This window comes from Tursiops truncatus, chromosome 11 (assembly GCF_011762595.2).
Source record: "Tursiops truncatus isolate mTurTru1 chromosome 11, mTurTru1.mat.Y, whole genome shotgun sequence".
NCBI classification, from domain to species: Eukaryota; Metazoa; Chordata; class Mammalia; order Artiodactyla; family Delphinidae; genus Tursiops; species Tursiops truncatus.
Window position 1 is genome coordinate 32,397,397 of NC_047044.1, and position 16,084 is coordinate 32,413,480.

General features: G+C 36.8%; 1 long non-coding RNA gene across 1 annotated transcript in view; it reads left to right on the plus strand.

Moving 5' to 3' along the window:
• The window catches only part of LOC141275765 (uncharacterized), a 659,185-nt gene that overhangs the window by 550,462 nt on the left and 92,639 nt on the right, over positions 1-16,084 (plus strand). Inside the window, exon 4 of the long non-coding RNA XR_012324053.1 lies at positions 13,997-14,057. This is a non-coding gene — a long non-coding RNA (uncharacterized lncRNA). The remainder of the gene's footprint in view (positions 1-13,996; positions 14,058-16,084) is intronic.

Below are 16,084 nucleotides of genomic sequence, written 5' to 3' on the forward strand. Positions count from 1 at the left end.
GAATTACTGTTCATTTTTTTGAGGTATGTAATGGTATTGTGGTTATTTTTATGAGATGCATGCCTAAGTGTTTAGGGGTGAAACATCATGTCTGTAAGTTACTTTCCAATTGTTCAGTAAAAAATATGACAAAATGTTAATTTTTAAATCTAGGTGGTAGATATATAATTTGTTTCATTTTTCTTTAACTTTTCTGTATATTTGAACATTTTCATAATGGAAAGTTGTGGAAAATAAGGCTATCTGTTAAAATACTTGAAAGCATGGTTCAGACAACTGTACAAATGGGAAACAGAAAGAATAAAGATATTTAACAGTGTACCATGTCCCTACACTCTTTCCCCTGGACTTGAATTATAAATCTGCCTCAGCATCTATTGGAAGAATATTTTTCTCAGCAATTCTGTGACTTCCAGTTCTAGCAGAACAGCCACCCAGCTGAGTTCAGGCCAAATTATGTAAAATAAGCAAATAAATACTTGTTTTAATGCCCCACATTTTAAGGTGGTTTGTCCTACAACACTAGATAATTGCTAGCCCCCCTCCCCCAAAATATTTGAATTCAGTTTGGCACAAGCATTTTTAAAGCTCTTTAAATTATTCTAATGTGAAGTAAATGTTGAGATGAATAGCCTTATAAAATTGAGATATTTATCCATAGAAATGCTAAATAAAAATATTTGAACAAGTTTTCAATACTAGGAAATACAGAGCTTATATAAAATAAATGGCTTTGGGACTTATTTCTGAACAAAAGGCTTTATATTAAATATAGATTTTTGAATTAAAAAATAGAGTTGTCACTGGTATGTAAGCAATTTTAGAAAAGGATTTAGTGAGTTGACTAAGAACAAACTTGAGGGACTTCCCTGATGTTCCAGTGGTTAAAATTCCGAGGTTCCAATGCAGGGGGGCATGGGTTTGATCCCTGGTTAGGGAGCTAAGATCCCACCTGCGGCATGGCCCAAAATAAATAGATAGATAGGGAAAAAATTCATAGCACAGTCCTTTAAAAAAAATAAAAGAACAAACGATCAAAATGAGCTAAGTTGCTTATTTGATGTTTCAAATAGTTAAATTAGCAGGTAATGCTTTTATTAAATTATTGGATATGGTAATATTTTGTTAAATTATTAGGAGATTTTGAACAGGTAGTTTGTGTTTCTTTTTTTGGGGTGAGAGGAGGTTGAATGTCATTCATTTATTACCAATCTAATCCTTGGTTATATTTTCCTAAGATTTTTTTGTTTGTTTGGTTTTTTTGTGTGTGTTTTTCTTATCTTTGTTTTCATTTATTTTTTAACTTTTTAAAAAATGAAATATAGTTAATTTACAATGTTGTGTTAGTTTAAGGTATTCAACAAAGTGATTCAGTTATACAGACACACACACACATTCTTTTTCAGATTTTTTCCCATTATAGGTTATTACAATACATTGAAAATAGTTTCCTGTACTATACAGTAGGTCCTTGTTGTTTATCTATTTTATATATAGTAGTGTGTATATGATAATCCCAAACTCCTAATTTATTCCCCTCGCTCCGTATCCCTTTTGGTAACCATAAGTTTTTTTTCTGTGTCTGTGAGTCCATTTCTGTTTTATAAATAAGTTCATTTATATCATTTTTTTTAGATTCCACAGATAAGTGATATCATGATATTTGTCTTTCTCTATCTGACTTACTTCACTTAATATGATAATCTCCAGGTCAATCTATTTTGCTGCAAATGGCATCATTTCATTTTTTATGACTGAGTAATATTCCATTGTGTTTATGTACCACATCTTCTTTATTCGTTCATTGTTGATGGACACTTAGGTTGCTTTCATGTCCTGGCTATCATAAATAGTGCTCCTATGAACACTGGGGTGCATGTATTTTTTCAAATTAGGGCTTTCTCTGGATATATGCCCAGGAGTGGAATTGATGGATCATATAGTAACTCTATTTTTAGTTTTTTAGGGAACCTTCATACTGTTCTCCATAGTGGCTGCACCAATTTACATTCCCAACAGTGTAGTACAGGGGTCCCCAACCACTGGGCCTTGAACCAGTACTGGTCTGTGGCCTGTTAGGAACCAGGCCTCACAGCAGGAGATGAGCGGTGGGAGAGCAAGCAAAGCTTCATCTGTATTTACAGCCGCTCCCCATTGCCCACATTACCACCTGAGCTCCACCTCCTGTCAGATCAGTGGCAGCATTAGATTCTCATAGTAGCGCAAACCCTACTATGAACTGCACACGTGAGGGATCTAGGGTGTGTGCTTCTTACGAGAATCTAATGCCTGATGATCTGAGGTGGAGCTGAGATTGTGATGCTAACACTGGGGAGTGGCTGCAAATACAGATTATCATTAGCAGAGAGGTTTGCTGCACAGAGACCATAATAAATCAATTGCTTGCAGACTCATATCAAAACCCTATCAGTAAGTGGCAAGTGACAATTAAGCTGCATCTGGTGTCAGGCTTCATAGTGGCAAGTGAGTTGATGTACTTCAATAGTACAGCTGCATCTGGTGGCAGGCTTTAAGTCAGAATCTGACACCTATTTTGGTCTGTGTGTGGCCCACCCATTATTTTATTTACCACTTCCGTCAGCGCCTCTTTCCCACACTTTGCACTTGTCTCAGTCACAGTTTTGGTAAGGCCGCAAGCTAACCCTAGCCAAAATGAGTGAAAAACAAATGTCGCCAGAGAGCTTCTTTGAAAAGGGGGAAAGACCCAATGATGAGACAGCAGAAGCCTCTAAGACTGCCAACAAAAAGGAAGCTGCATTTAAAAGAATATACCGAGAGACCTACTTAAATTATGGGTTCATTGCAACAGGTGATGCACATTCTCCAAGCCCACTTTGTATAATACGTGGCAACCAGCTATTCAGCGAAGCCATGAAACCTTCAAAATGGCTTTGCCACATGGAGACCAAGCATCCTGCATTAAAAGACAAGCCTTTGGAGTTTTTCAAAAGAAAAAAACATGAGCATGAAGAACAGAAGCAATTATTGAAGGCCACCACTTCATCAAATGTGTCTGCACTGAGAGCATCATTCTTAGTGGCTAACTGCATTCCTAAAGCTAAGAAGCCCTTTGCTATTGGTGAAGAGTTGATCCTACCTGCTACTAAGGACATTTGTCATTAACTTTTAGGGGAGGCTGCAGTTTAAAAGGTAGCACGTGTTCCTCTTATGGCTAGCACCATAACTAGATGAATTGTTGAAATAGCAGGGGATGTTGAGGCACAATTGTTAGAAAGCATTAATGAGTCACCATGGTATGCAATCCAGGTTGACAAGTCTACTGATGTTGACAACAAGGCAACAATGCTTTTTTTTTGTGCAATGTATTTTTCAGGAGGATGTGAATGTGCATGTGCAAGCAACTCTATGCCAATAAAATGGACAACCTGGAAGAAATGGACAAATTCTTAGAAATGCACAACCTTCCAGGACTGAACCAGGAAGAAATAGAAAATATGAACAGACCAATCACAAGCACTGAAATTAAAACTGTGATTAAAATCTTCCAACAATCAAAAGCCCAGGACCAGATGTCTTCACGGGCCAATTCTATCAAACATTTAGAGAAGAGCTAACACCTACCTTTCTCAAACTGTTCCAAAATATAGCAGATGGAGAAACACTCCCAAACTCCTACGAGGCCACCATCACTCTGATACCAAAAACAGACAAAGATGTCACAAAAAAAGAAAACTGCAGGCCAATATCACTGATGAACATAGATGCAAAAATCCTCAACAAAATACTAGCAAACAGAATCCAACAGCACATTAAAAGGATCATGCACTATGATCAAGTGGGGTTTATCCCGGAAGTGCAAGGATTCTTCAATATACGCAAATCAATCAACGGGATACACCATGTTAACAAACTGATGGAGAAAAACCATATGATCATCTCAATAGATGCAGAGAAAGCTTTTGACAAAATTCAACACCGATTTATGATAAAAACCCTTCAAAAAGTAGGCATAGAGGGAACTTTCCTCAACATAAGAAGAGCCATATAACAAACCCACAGCCAACATCATCCTCAATGGTGAAAAACTGAAACCATTTCCACCAAGATCAGGAATAAGACAAGGTTGCCCACTCTCACCACTCTTATTCAACATAGTTTTGGAAGTTTTAGCCACAGCAATCAGAGAAGAAAAGGAAATAAAAGGAATCCAAATCGGAAAAGAAGAAGTAAAGCTGTCACTGTTTGCAGATGATATGATACTATACATAGAGAATCCTAAAGATGCTACCAGAAAACTACTAGACCTAATCAATAAATTTGGTAAAGTAGCAGGATACAAAATTAATGCACAGAAATCTCTTGCATTCCTAGAAACATGAAAAATCTGAAATTGAAATTAAGAAAACCTTCCCATTTACCATTGCAACAAAAAGAATAAAATATCTCGGAATAAACCTACCTTTGGAGACAAAAGATCTGTATGCAGAAAATTATGACACTGATGAAAGAAATTAAGGATGATACAAACAGACGGAGAGATATACCATGTTCTTGGATTGGAAGCATCAACATTGTGAAAATAATTCTATTACCCAAAGCAATCTATAGATTCAATGCAATCCCTGTCAAACTGCCACTGGCATTTTTGACAGAACTAGAACAAAAAATTTCACAATTTGTATGGAAACACAAAAGACCCTGAATAGCCAAAGCAATCTTGAGAACGAAAAATGGAGCTGGAGGAATCAGGCTCCATGACTTCAGACTATAGTACAAACCTACAATAATCAAGACAGTATGGTACTGGCACAAAAACAGCAATATAGATCAATGGAACAGGTTAGAAAGCCCAGAGATAAATCCACGCACATATGGTCACCTTATCTTTGATAAAGGAGGCCAGAATATACAGTGGAGAAAAGACAGCCTCTTCAAAAAGTGGTGCTGGGAAATTGGACAGCTACATGTTAAAGTATGAAATTAGAACACTGCCTAACTCCATACACAAAAATAAACTCAAAATGGATTAAAGACCTTAATGTAAGGCCAGACACCATCAAACTCTTAGAGGAAAACATAGGCAGAACACTCTATGACATAAATCACAGCAAGTCCTTTTTGACCCACCTCCTAGAGAAATGGAAATAAAAACAAAAATAAACAAATGGGACCTAATGAAACTTAAAAGCTTTTGCACAGCAAAGGAAACCATAAACAAGACGAAAAGACAACCCTGAGAATGGGAAAAATACTTGCAAATGAGGCAACTGACAAAGGATTAATCTCCAAAAAATACAAGCAACTCATGCAGCTCAATATCAAAAAAACAAACAACCCAAACCAGAAATGGGCAGAAGACCTAAATAGACATTTCTCCAAAGAAGATATACAGATCACCAACAAACACATGAAAGAATGCTCAACATCATTAATCATTAGAGAAATGCAAATCAAAACTACAATGAGATATCATCTCACACCGGTCGTATGGCCATCATCAAAAAATCTAGAAACAATAAATGCTGGAGAGGGTGTGGAGAAAAGGGAACCCTCTGGCACTGTTGGTGGGAATGTAAATTGATACAGCCACTATGGAGAACAGTATGGAGGTTCCTTAAAAAACTAAAAATAGAACCACCATACGACCCAGCAATCCCACTACTGGGCATAAACCCTGAGAAAACCATAATTCAAAAAGAGTCATATACCAAAATGTTCATTGCAGCTCTGTTTACAATTGCCAGGACATGTAAGCCACCTAAGTGTCCATCAACAGTTGAATGGATAAAGAAGATGTGGCACATATATACAATGGAATATTGCTCAGCCATAAAACGGAACGAAACTGGTTTATTTGTAGTGAGGTGGATGGACCTAGAATTTGTCATACAGAGTGACGTAAGTCAGAAAGAGAAAAACAAATACTGTATGCCTATATATATATATATATATATATATATATATATATATGGAATCTAAAAAAAGCGAAAAAAAAAAAAAGGTCAGAATAACCTAGGGGCAAGTCGGGAATAAAGATGCAGACATTTTAGAGAGTGGACTTGAGGATATGGGGAGAGGGAAGGGTAAGGTGGGCCAAAGTGAGAGAGTGACATGGACATATATACACTATCAAACGTAAAGTAGATAGCTAGTGGGAAGCAGCCGCATAGCACAGGGAGGTCAGCTCGGTGCTTTGTGACCACCTAGAGGGGTGGAATAGGGAGGGTGGGAGGGAGGGAGTTGCAAGAGGGAAGAGATATGGGGACATATGTATATGTATAACTTATTCACTTTGTTATAAAGCAGAAACTAACACACCATTGTAAAGCAATTATACTCTAATAAAGATGTTAAAAAAACTTGCTTACTTGTGTGACATATTCAACCTGATCAACGAACTCAATCTGTCACTTCAGTGGAGAATGACAATTGTGTTCAAGTTGGCAGTTAAAGTGGCTGCATTCAAATCCAAATTGGAATTATGGGGGCGATGACTGAACATTGGGATTTTTGACATGTTTCAAACATTAGCAGAGATTTTTGAAAGAGACTGAGCTAGGGCCTTCTTTCTCCCAGCTAGTGCATTATCACCTATATCAGCTTTCAAAAGAGTTTGAGCATTACTTCCTAACCATAAAAGACCCCCAAACTGGGAAGGAATGGATCCTGACCCATTTGTGAATAAGTCTGGTGATCGACTTGTCCATGCTAGAAGAGGATCAACTGCTTGAGATTGCAAATGACGGTGACCCTAAAAGTATGTTTGAGACAACTTGATATCTCCGTATATTCTGGATTAAAGTCAAGGCGGAATATCCTGAGATTGCCACAAAAGCACTGAAAAGCCTACTTCCATTTCCAACATCCTATCTTTGTGAAGCAAGATTTTCTTCAGTGACAGCACCAAAACGAGACTACAGAGTAGACTGGACATAAGAAACTCACTTCAGGTATCACTGTCTCCCATCATCCCCAGATGGGACCATGTAGTTGCAGGAGAAACAAGCTCAGGGCTCCCATTGAATTTGCATTGTGTTGAGTTGTATAATTATTTCATTATATATTACAATGTAAAAATAATAGAAATAAAGTGCACAATAAATGTAATGAGCTTGAATCATCCGAAACCATCCCCCACCCCTGCTGGTCCTTGGAAAAATTGTCTTCCACAAAACTGGTCCCTGTTTCCAAAACTTTGGGGACCACTGTTGTAGTAGTGTTCCTTTTTTTCCACACCCTCTCCAGTATTTATTATTTATAGACTTTTTAATGATGGACATTCTGACTGGTGTAAGGTGACACCTCATTATAGTTTTGATTTGCATTTCTCTAATAATTAGCAATATTGAACAACTTTTCATGTGACTGTTGGCCATCTGTATGTCTTCTTTGGAGAAATGTCTATTTAGGTCTTCTGCCTATTTTTTGATTGGGTTGTTTGTTTTCTGGATATTAAGCTGTATGAGCTGTTTGTGTATTTTGGAAATTAATCCCTTGACTGTAGCATTTTTTTGCAAATATTTTCTCCCAGTCCATAGGTTGTCTTTTTGTTTTGTTTATGGTTTCCTTTGCCATGCAAAAGCTTTTAAGTTTAATTAGGTCCCATTTTTAAATTTTTGTTTTTATTTCCATTATGCTAGGAGACAGATCCAAAAAAATAGTGCTGCAATTTATGTCAAAGAATATTCTGACTATGTTTTCCACTAGGAGTTTTATAGTATCTGGTTTTACATTTTGGTCTTTAATCAATTTTGAGTTTATTTTTGTATATGGTGTTAGAGAATGTTCTAATTTTATTCTTTCACGTGTAGCTGTATAGCTGACCCAAGCCTACTTATTGAAGAGACTGTCTTTATCCATTGTGCATTCTTGCTTTGTCATAGATTAATTAACAATTAATTTATGAGTTTATTTTTGGGCTTTCTATCCTGTTCTATTGAACTATATGTTTGTTTTTGTGCCAGTGCCATACACTTTTATTGCTATAGCTTTGTAGTATAGTTTAAAGTTTGGGAGCATGGTTCTTCCAACTCCCTTCTTCTTTCTCAAGATTGTTTTGGCTATTCAGGGTATTTTGTGTTTCCATACAAATTTTAAAATTTTTTGTTCTAGTTCTGTGAAAAATACCGTTGATAATTTGATAGGAATTGCATTGACTTTGTAGATTGCCTTGGGTAGTATGGCCATTTCAACAGTATTGATTCTTCCAATCTGAGAACATGATATACCTTTCCATCTGTTTATGTTGTGTTCAGTGTCTTTCATCAGTGTCTTATAGTTTTGAGAGTACAGGTATTTTGCCTCCTTAGGTAGGCTTATTCCTAGGTATTTTATTCTTTTTGATGTGTTGGAAAATGGGATTGTTTCCTTAGTTTCTCTTTCTGATATCTTGTTGTTAGCATATAGAAATGCAACAGATTTCTGTATATTAATTTTGCACCCTGGATCTTTACCTTATTCATTGATGAGCTCTAGTTGTTTTCTGGTAGCATCTTTAGGATTTTCTATGTATAGCCTCATATCATATGCAAACAGAGACAATTTTACTTCTTCTTTTTCAGTTTGTATTCTTTTTATTTCTTCTTCTTCTCTGATTGCTGTGGCTAGGACTTCCAAAACTGTGTTGAATAAATGTGGCAAGAGTGGGCATCCTTGTTTTGTTCCTGATCTTAGAGAAAATGGTTTTTCACCATTGAGTGTGATGTTAACAGTGGGTTTGTCTATAAGGCCTTTATTATGTTGAGGTAGGTTCCCTCTTTGAAGAGTTTTTATTATAAATTGATGTTGAATTTTATCAAAAGCTTTTTCTGCATCTATTGAGATGATCATATGGTTTTTATTCTTCAATTTGTTAATGTTGTGTCACATTGATTGATTTGCAGATATTGGAAAATCTTTGTATCCCTGGGATAAATCCCACTTGCACATGGTGTATGATCCTTTTAATGTATTGTTGCATTCAGTTTACTAGTATTTTGTTAAGGATTTTTGCATCTATGTTCATCAGTTGATATTGGCCTGTAATTTTCTTTTTTGTGTGCTTTTTTTTTTTTTTTTTTTTTTTGCGGTACGTGGGCCTCTCACTGTTGTGGCCTCTCCCGTTATGGACCACAGGCTCCAGATGTGCAGGCTCAGCGGCCGTGGCTCACAGGCCCAGCCACTCCACGGCATGTGGGATTTTCCCGGACTGGGGCACGAACCCGTGTCCCCTGCATTGGCAGGCAGACTCTCAACCAGTGCACCACCAGGGAAGCCCTGTGTGCTATCTTTGACCGGTTTTGGTATCAGGGTGAAAGTGGCTTCATACAATGAATAAGGAAGTATTTCTTCCTCTGCATTTTTTTGGAATAATTTCAGAAAGATAGGTATTAACTCTTCTCTAAATGTTTTACCTGTGAAGCCCTCAGGTCCTGGACCTTTGTTTTTTGGGAGTTTTAAAATTACTGATTCAATTTCAGTACTGGTAATTGGTCTGTTCACATTTTTTATTTCTTCCTGGTTCAGTCTTGGGAGATTGTGCCTTTCTAAGAATTTGTCACTTTCTTCTAGGTTGTCCATTTTATTGGTGTATAGTTGCTCATAGTATTCTCTTATGATCCTTTGTATTTCTGTGTGTTTGTTGTAACGTTTTCTTTTTCATTTCTGATTTTATTGATTTGGGCCCTTCCCCTGTTTTTCATGATAAGTCAGGATAAAGGTTTATCTATTTTGTTTATCTTTTCAAAGAACAAGCTTCTTTTAGTTTCATTGATCTTTTCTATTTTTTTTAAGTCTCTACTTCATTTATCTCTGCTCTGATCTTTATATTTCTTTCCTTCTATTAGCTTTGGGTTTTGTTGGCTCTTCTTTTTCTAGTTGTTTTAGGTGTAAAGTTAAGTGATTTTTTTGAGATTTTTCTTGTTTCTTGAGGTAAGCTTGTATTGCTATAAAATTCCCTCTTAGAACTGCTTTTGCTGCATCTCATAGGTTTTGAATCATCATGTTTTTATTTTCTTTTTTCTCTAGGTATTTTTTGATTGCCTCTTTGATTTTTTCAGTGATCCATTGGTTGTTTAGGACCATATTGATTAACCTCCCTGTGTTTGTGTTTTTTGCAGTTTTTCCTTGTAATTAATTTCTAGCCTCATGGCACTGTGGTTTGGAAAGATGCTTGACATGACTTCAATTTTCTTAAAATTACCAAGGCTTGTTTTGCGGCCTACCATGTGATCTATCCTGGAGAGGTTCCATGTGCACTTGAAAACGATGTGCATTCTGATGTTTTCAGATGAAACACTCTATATATATATCAATTAAGTTCATTTGGTCTAATGTGTTATTTAAAGCCTGTGTTTCCTAGTTGATTTTCTGTCAGGGTGATCTGTCCACTGATCTAAGTGGGGTGTTAAAGTTCCCTGCTGTTATTGTGTTATTATTGATTTCTCCTTTTATGTCTGTTAACATTTGCCTTATATATTGAGGTGCTCCCATGTTGGGTGAATATATATTTATAATTGCTATATCTTCTTGGATTGATCCCTTGATCATTATGTAGTGTCCTTATGTCTGTCTCTTGTGACAGTCTCTATTTTAAAGTCTAATTTTGTCTGATATAAGTATTGCTACTCCAGCTTTCTTTCAATTTCCATTTGCATGGAATACATTTTCCACCCCCTCACTTTGTCTGTACATGTCTCTAAATCCAAAGTGAGTCTCTTGTAGGCAACATATATACATGTCCTGATTTTATATCCATTCATCCAGTCTGTGTCTTTTGGGTGGAGCATTTAGTCCACTTATATTTAAGGAAATTATTGATATGTATGTTCTTATCATTTTATTAATTGTTTTGGATTTGTTTTTGTAGGTCTTTTACCCCTTTCTTCTTTTGTTCTCATCTCTTGTGATTTGATGACTATCTTTAGTGTTGTGTTTGGATTCCTTTTCTTTTTTCTGTGTATATCTATTGTAGATTTTCATTTTGCAGTGATCATGGGGTTTTTGTACAGAAGTGTGTATATATATATATATATATATATATATATATATATACTTAAGTTGCTGATCTCTTAATTTCATATACATTTTAGATACCCTGTATTTGTACCCTCCTCCCCTCCTGATTACTGTTTTGATATATGTTTTACATCTAATTGTTTTGTGTATCCCTTAACTGCTTATTGTGGATACAAATGATCTTATTACTTTTGTCTTTCACCCTTCCTACTAGCTTTTGTGTGGATGATTTCCTCCCTTTATTGTACGTTTGCTTTTACCAGTGAGCTTTTCCATTTTGTAATTTTCTTGTTTCTAGTTGTGGCCTTTTCTTTTCTCCCTGGAAAAGTTCTTTTAGCATTTGCTGCAAAACTGATTTGGTGGTACTGAATTCTTTTAGCTTTTGCTTGTCTGTAAAGCTTTTGGTTTCCCAATATCTGAATGAGAGGCTTGCTGGGTACAGTATTCTTGGTTGTAGGTTTTTCTCTTTCATCATTTACGTATATTGTGCCACTCCTTTCTGGCCTGCAGAGTTTCTGCTGAAAAATGAGCTGACAGCCTTATGAGAGTTCCCTTGTATGTTATTTGTTGCTTTTCCCTTAATATTGTCTCTTCATCTTTAATTTTTGTCATTTTGATTACAGTGTGTCTCAATGTGTTCATCTGTGTGTTAATCCAGTATGGGACTCTCTGTGCTTTTTGGACTTGAGTGACTGTTTCCTTTCCAAGTTTAGGGCAGTTTTCAGCTATTATCACTTCAAATATTTTCTCAGGCCCTTTCTCTCTCTCTTCTCCTTCTGGGACCCTTATATGTGAATATTAATATGCTTGATTTTTTTTTCCCAGAGGTCTCTTAAACTGTCCTCATTTCTTTTCATTCTTTTTTCTTTTTTTCTGTTCATCATCAGTGATTTCCACTATTCTGTCTTCAAGCTCACTGATCCATTCCTCTAACTTATTTAGGCTACTATTTATTCATTCTAGTGTATTTTTCAGTTTAGTTATTTTAGTCTTCAATTCTGTTCAGTTGTTCTTTATATTTTCTAATTCTTTGTTTAAAATTTCTAATTTCTCACTCTGTGCATACATTCTCCTCCTGAATTCTTTGATCATCTTTACAATCATTGCTCTGAACTCTTTCTCAGGTAGATTGCCTATCTCTGTGTCAGTTAGTTCTTCTGGAGTTTTATTTTGTTCCATCATCTGAAATATATTCCTCTGTCACCTCATTGTATCTAAATTTCTATTTGTATTTTTATGTATGTAGTAGGTTAGTTACATTTCTTGACCTTGGAGAAGTGGCCCTCTATAGAATATGTCCCATGCATCCCAGGAGTTCACTCCCTTCTCATCACCCAAGGGCCAGGGGCCAGCTGGTCCTAGGGTAGTGTCTGGCATGTGTTTGCAGATTTGGCCTGCAGGCTGTCGGACCATAGTTTTCTTGCTTTTGGTGTCTGCCCCCTGATGGGTGAGACTGGTCTAGAGGCTTGTGCAGATTTCCTGGTGGGTGAGGCTGGTGCTTACTGAATGGTGGTTGGAATTGTGTCTCGGCCCTCTAATATGCGGGGCCATGTTTTGGGGCATGTAAAGAGGAATCTGTGGGCTCAGGAAGTCTTTAGACAGCCTGTCTGCTAATGGGTGGGAATGTTTCCCTACCCAGTTAGTTGTTTGACCTGAAGTATCCCAGCACTTGAGGCTACAGGCTGTTGGGTGGGCCAGGTCTTGTTGCTAATGATGCAAGCAAGATGTCAGCTTCCAGGAAAGTTCCTGTAGATTAATATTCCCTGATATGTCTTCCACCAATGTCTATGTCCCCAGAATGAGCTACAGCCACTCCCTGCCTCCCCAGGAGATCCCCTAAGACAAGCAGGTAGGTCTGGCACAGGCTCCTATGAAATTACTGCTTCTGTCCTTGGTCCTGCTGAGCATGAGATTTTGTGTGTGCCCTTTGAGAGTAAAGTTTCTATTTCCCCCAGTCCTCTGGAGCTCTTGCATCCAACTCCCACTGGCCTTCAAAGCCAAATGCTCTGGGGGCTCCTCTTCCTGTTGCTGGGCCCCCAGGCTGGGAATGTCTGACCTGAGGCTCAGAACTCTCACTCCTGTGGGAGAAACTCTGTAATATAATTATTCACCAGTTTGTGGGTCGCTCACCCAGGGGGTATGAGATCTGATTATTTCACAAGTCCGCCCCTCCTACCGGTCTTGTGTTTCTTTCTTTATGTCTTTAGTTGTGGAAGATCTTTTCTGATAGTTTTCAGGCTTTTTTAACAATGGTTGCTCTTCAGATTGTTATGATTTTGGTGTGCTTGTGAGCAGAGGTCAGCTTAGGGTCCTTTTCTGCCATCTTGGCTGCTCTCCTGCCTGTCTTTAATAAAACATTTTCTTAGAGTTTCTTAGTCTATCCCAGTGGACAAGATATAGAAAATTTACAGTAAAATGGAAAGGGCTTATAATTAGCCTGTGGAATTATTATCAATTGAGACATTGCATAAGTTTCTTATCATTGATCCTATCCTATTCAATAAGTTTATTAAGAACCATGTTAAAGACAAGTAATAGCTTATTAAATTTTCTTAACACTGATAAGAAATAATAGACATATTTGGAAGAGGAATCAAAATTTTAAAGTTTCTTCACTGAATATATATATATACATGTGTGTGCATACACACACACACACACACATCTCTACTTGAATATGTTTGTCTTGCACTCTCTTTTTAATTCTGCACAGTGGGGCTAGTTCTTCCAGTGCCTCAGGTAAAACCTTGAGCAAGTGTTACAAATTTTGTCATCTTTCTCTTAGAGAATGTGTCTATAGTCCCTCACTTTATTAATTAAAATGCCCAATATTGGATCAAAATTAGAATTCCAAACTTGATTCAAAGCTAAGGCTTTTGCCTTCCCTGGTTTCAGCCTGCACCACGTAAGAAGCCAGCAGTTGAATAAGGAGAGTGTAATCACTTCTTTCTTTCCTTATTTAGTCTCTTCCTCTGCTCCCATTGAACACCTTCCTAACTTCTGTTTCTGGTCCTTTCAGGTTTGCAAATTTTGAAAGGAAAGAGAAGAAGGAGAGAAAAAAGAAGAATCCTTCTGACTTGGTAAGTACACTCAGAGTGATCCTGCATTGTCCTGCACTGTTTGCCATTGACTCATTCTCCAATGAGTATCTATCGTATATAGGTCAGAAGACTCCCATGCCCCCAGCAAAGGGAATCTCTCATCTGCTGTTCACTAAGCAAGGGCCAAGAGTTTCTATTTTGTTTGTTACTCCTTCTGTTATTTCTTGTATCCTGGTGATACCTTCATTTTCTTTCTACTAAGGTTTTATGCCTCCCCATGAAATCCCCTGTTTGACAGGACTTGACAAACATAGCTTTTCTTTTATGTGTATGGCTCACATCAGGTCCATGAGAAGCATTTATAATCCCTATTGGGAGAATATTTTCAAGCCACCCCCCAAAAAAATAGTTACTGCTCTTTTGTTCCATGATAAAAACAGCTAACACACCTATCTTTTACTTAGACCTCCCCGATAGGAATAAAACACTAGTTTACTACGTCAGTACAGGGGGCACATATAAAGCTCTCCAAAAATCCAATTAAACCCTCTGTCCCTAGGATAGATCCTCTGATCCTCCTCTCAGTATCAACTTTTGATTCTTCAATAACTTTGATGCTGCCAAGTGGGAGTCATCCTTGACTTCTCCTTTCTCAATTTTTATTATCATATGGTTATAATATCCTATTAGTTTTTCCTTATACATTTTTCTAGATTTGGGCCACTGTTGCTCATTTTCACAGCTCCCCAAATCATCCAAACCATTATCTCCTACTAAGATCTCCTAGCACCAACTCAAAACCTTGCCAGTTGCTCTCTATCCCCTTTTCCTGCTTTCTTTTTCTCTATAGCTTATTACCCATCTATTTTTCTCTTGCCACTAAGATGTAAGCCCCATAATAGTAGGAACTATTTTGTTCACAAATTTCATCTAGCTAATAGTGCCTGGCACATAGCTGGTCTTCAGTAACTATTTGTTGAGTGAATAACTGAACCAATTTTAATTATCAATAAGTGGTTATTACTTTCTGGTCATTTTGATTAGTTTTTATGTGGAATAGTCTTATTCTTGTGAGACTCTAATAAGTCAGTTTGGTCAACTCTGGCTAATACAAATGTGTCCATTATCATGTATCCATTTAAAGCAAAACAAACCCTTGCAGGTATTCCATTATTTTAACGTAAATATTACAAAAGAGTTTGTACTAAGTGATACCTAATAACCTGAGTGGTTAGTGGTGCTATTGCAAGACATATTTCTTTACATCTACAGTCTGTAGTAATTTCCATAAATGCTAGTGACTGATGCTCTTTTTAGCATATATTTTTCATTCCTTTTAAGGTCTGTTACTAAGGTGTAATAAGTATTAGCATGATAAGATGTCCTCCTAACTGCTCAGTCTTACTTGTTAGTCATGGTATTTTTCTTACAGTGTCCAAAAAGGTCTTAGGAAAACTGGTCTGTTTCATGTTTGAGTATTTATTTCTTCATGAGCTGGTGGAGGATGGAGTTGGAGAAAGAGGCAGTGAAACTAGGAGAATGTCATCCTTTGGCTGTATTTCCAATTTCAGATAAATATATAGAGAAATTTAAAGTAGATGTGAGTTTATTTCTGAAGGAGAGACACTAGTAATACAAATTCTCACACTAAACAAAACAGTAACACAGCTGTGTGTATTGGCTTATTTAGCTGTGCTTACCATAGCACTTTGTGTATCTGCCTGTAACGCCATTTCGCACAGTGTCTGACTTTTCTCCCACACTGTGAGTTTCTCAGTTATAGACAGGCTCTCCTTCCTCTTTGTTTCACCAACAAAAAGAAGAGCCCATAGTAGCCATTATGTTAAAGTTTGTAATTATGTTTTCTTGTTATATTCCTATAAATGATTTATACTTTTTAAAATTTGCCATGATGATTTTGAAAAATCATCTGGGGATTTTCTCTTCGGAATTATCTTGTATAATATTTTGTTGCCCTAGAAACTAAGGTATTTTTATTTTACCCATTTTGCTTTTCTGTGTGTTTTTTATTTTTTTATACTAGGCATGAATTACTTTTGTAATTC